The 4,107-nt window shown below is 30.7% G+C and overlaps 1 long non-coding RNA gene across 1 annotated transcript; it reads right to left on the reverse strand.

Moving 5' to 3' along the window:
* Window positions 1-1,912: 1,912 nt before the first annotated feature.
* Window positions 1,913-3,887, reverse strand: LOC128283867 (uncharacterized). Its single transcript, XR_008274250.1, has 2 exons — window positions 3,477-3,887; window positions 1,913-2,267 (listed from the first exon to the last, which is right to left on the reverse strand). It is a non-coding gene; the product is annotated as an uncharacterized LOC128283867 (long non-coding RNA).
* Window positions 3,888-4,107: the final 220 nt, after the last annotated feature.

Here is a 4,107-nt window from a genome sequence, read left to right on the forward strand (position 1 = left end):
AGTGTGGCATCATCACCTGATTTTTTAATAATTTTTATAGTAGGGATTTCAAACAAATGAAAAAATACTATTAAGAGACATTATATATACACAGGGGCCGAAACCAGGCGCTGACATTCCCCGACCCTTAAAATATAAAATTATTTTTAAATTTTTAATTTTTTAAAATTTTAAATTAATAAAAGTAAAATTATATTTTAGCCTCTTAAAATTATAAAATTTGATTTAATTATTTACAAATTATAAAGATATAAACTATAAAAATTAAAATTTTATCCGCTCTCTTAAAATTTTTTTTTATCTTCGCTCTTGTATATACACACACATTATTTGAAATAGAAATGAATAAAAAAGAATATATTTGTAAAATGAAGGTCCAGTGAAGTAATTAAACCCACTTACCTTTAGTGGGAAATTCAACCCCTAATATCTAAAACGCACTGGCCTTAGATAATCCAAACAAAGCTGCAAGACAATCGAGGGAAAAATGGTGCTAAATGCACTAGAATGGCACTAAATAGGCATCCAAAGGGGTCGTTAAGAGATGAGTGTCGCATCATCACCTCATCTGTTTAATATATATCTTAAAAATAAAAATATATAAAAGATAATTATAAAAATTATATACAAATTTTAAAAAATTCTAAATTTTGTAAAATATTTAAAATTTCCTAAAAAACAACAACATCCATAATCAACGTCCAAATTAATGTGGGTGGGTTAAGACCATAAAACATGGTCCATTTAGCCCCACCCATTTCCCCTATTACACAATAACAAATGGAACCATCGGCATTTTGGAGCCACCAAACTGTAAATGGAATTATCAACGTAAGTTTATTTTCCGTTAAACACGTAATATTAGAGTGGCTTAACATGCTTTATTGAAAAATTTTAACCAAAAAATATTTACAATTTTAATGATTAGATTAAAATTTTAAATCAAAATAGTTGAAACATTTTAGGTAAAAACTAAATATCAAATTTGTGAAAAGTACAAAATTTAATAGCATATTTAACCCTTAAAAAATGATATCTATTACAACTTTACCATGGCATTGGTAGAATATTTATTTATTAGGTACTATATTTAAATTATTTTTTATCATCAAATTATAAAAGGTTACAAAATGCTCACTAATTTATTTGTTTGTCCAATTCATTAACTTTCGAAGTAACAAAAATTAACATGATAATTTTAAATTTAACATAATAATAAATTTAACTTTTAATGTTTATACATTTTATCATTTTGTTCATTATTCTAAAGAAATCAACCCAACTTTTACAAATTATCTCATAAAAATAAAAATATATAAAAGTACATTCAAATTATATAAATTATAAATTTAAAAATCTCAAAACATATATGTAAAATCAAATATATATCCCTTCAAAAGAAAATAGAAAAAATTAAGTATATATGTCGAATCAGAACACCCTCGCCGCATCCGACGCCGGACGGGTTCGAGGTGCTACCGACTTTTACTAACACTTCCATACTAAACAGGCCATGAAATCTCAAATAATTAAAACTTTTCTTTTCACATGCAATCTGTCCCTTATGCGAGCTTATGAGGCCCAATACATGCATTCGGGGCGGTTCGGGACCCAATCGAGAACTCATGAAAAAAACTTAGAAAAATCTCTTGCGTTAAGGCTTCACACGCCCATGTGCTCAGGTCGTGTGGCCAGAAATAGGCTAATTATCAAGCCTTTTGTCACTCTACACCACATGCATAGATACATACTTATCCAATAACATACAACGTGGCATAAATGAGCTCTTAAACATCTACAAACATGTTATGCTCAAGTTATTTTCTTATGCAATAAATATTATAGAATTTGCCCATATCATTACCACATACTAGACATAACTATCATTACCTCACAAACCATTCATGAAGCATTATTAACTATTTACCAATCACTTAATCCTGCATTAGTTACTAGCTCATCAATGAATCTCAATTCAATCTCTAGGCATACATGTTGTAAGCCACATCACAAGAGATAATAACATACATGCATAAGAATAATCATATGGGCCCATAATGTCATTAGCCGACATAGGCCAATTTACATGACTAATACTACCTTAATAACAAGCCACGCCTTTGGCTAAATCATAATATTACATACTCACATTAAAACCCTATACATGCCATAGACTCGAATCACTTGAGTTTACTTACTCCGATAACGTTAACTCGATAGGGTGATAATATCTCTGACGGCCTCCAACCCGAGCTAACCTGGAAACTCTAGAAAACATGGGAAAGAAGGGGGGTAAGCTTTCGCTTAGTAAGTTCATATGAAAACAATAAGCAACTCATTAACTTGTTTTATCAATGTTTACAACATATTTTCAAGTTCACTACAAGCTGTCTTTCTGAGCAACGGTCACTAAATTATTTATATCTGGAGCTACGAAACTCCGAATTAAGTTCTGTTAATTTTCCCTGAAACTAGACTTATTTTCCTTTCTTCCATAAAATTTCCAGAATTTTTGGTTAAGCAAAATAGTACATTTTATTAGTTAAATTCTCCTCTGTTTCAGGGTATGACCACTCTGACCCCTGTACACTACAAACCGAATTTATCCCTGTACAAAATTCCAACGACCATGCTGTTTATTCCCCATAGAAATAGACTCAATAAGGAATCCATTCATGTAAGGTATAACTCTTAATAATTTTTGTACAATTTTTGGTGAATTTCTAAAGTTAGAACAGGGGATCTCGAATTCATTCAGACCCTGTTTCACAAGAATTCAAATATCAAACAATATGGAATTCTTTTTCTTCCTCTGTTTCTTTCATGTGAAAATAGACTCATTAAGCTTTAATCCCATATTTTATTCTGCCTCTAACTCATTTTCCACTATTTTTAGTGTATTTTCAAAGTTACACTACTGCAGTAACTCAAATCTGTCAAGGCTAAATTACTCATTCATGATCATTGTTCATAATATTAATACAACACCATTTTATCCATCATGGTAAGAATACATATTATGCATCATAGATCATCACATATCAAGGCATTCTCATAGGATTAGTATACATACTTGCACAACTTGTAACATAACTCGAGTGCATACTCACCAATGACTTACCTCATTGAGACCATCATTAACTCTTTCCTTGGATTGCCCGTTGAACACTTGGAATACTAATTAGATACTGGAAAAGCCTTTGCACATAAGTGCTTCAATTGTAGCTAAAGCTACCTCATATCTCATGACATTTCAATGCTCACTCTCGAGCTAGTCATCTAGACTCATAATTCCTAGTGACATGTCACTCGTATCCTATTCTATTCCTAAGGTTCAAACGGATTTTTCCTCGCCTATTAAGGCTTTGTCTTATCATATTTCTATTAATTACATACACATTAATATCTGTACAATTCATGTAATGATAACATTTAAATACATGTATAGCATGGTATTGTTTACATACTGAACTTACCTCGATACCACAAATGTGAAAAGGACATACTCGTCCATAAATCGATTTCTTTCCGTTCTAGGTCCAAGTCTCAATTTTCATCATCTATAACATCACATTTAGCCTACCAATCAGTCACAATATTCATATGGGTCTAAAAATCATATTTTTACAAATTTTCATTTTGACCCCTAAACTTTTGCATATTTGCACTTTTGCCCCAATGCTCGTAAATTAATTTTTATTCAATTTATATAAGGTTTAAGACATGCTGAACATTTTTCTCTTCTATGGCAACTCCAAATTTTCACTAATTCACACACTTATGACCAATTTGTAACTTTCACAATTTAACCCCTTTTTGACATTTTTACCAAAATTCATTGAATAAAACTCATATTTAACACATCAAACATTCATTATCCACTATAAATCATCAAAACACAACCATATCATGAATGGGTAAATTTTAAACTCTAATTTCTCTTCAATCAATTGGTAGAAATAGAAAATTTAAGCTTCGGGATCTCAAAATACGAAAATCATTAAAAGCGGGACAAAAACCATACCTATATAAGCCATAAAAGCTTGGCGAATGGAGCTCATCCATGGCTGCTATTTTCTGTTCTTTCCACGGTTGAAAAGAAAGAAT

This window comes from Gossypium arboreum, chromosome 2 (assembly GCF_025698485.1).
Source record: "Gossypium arboreum isolate Shixiya-1 chromosome 2, ASM2569848v2, whole genome shotgun sequence".
NCBI lineage: Eukaryota > Viridiplantae > Streptophyta > Magnoliopsida > Malvales > Malvaceae > Gossypium > Gossypium arboreum.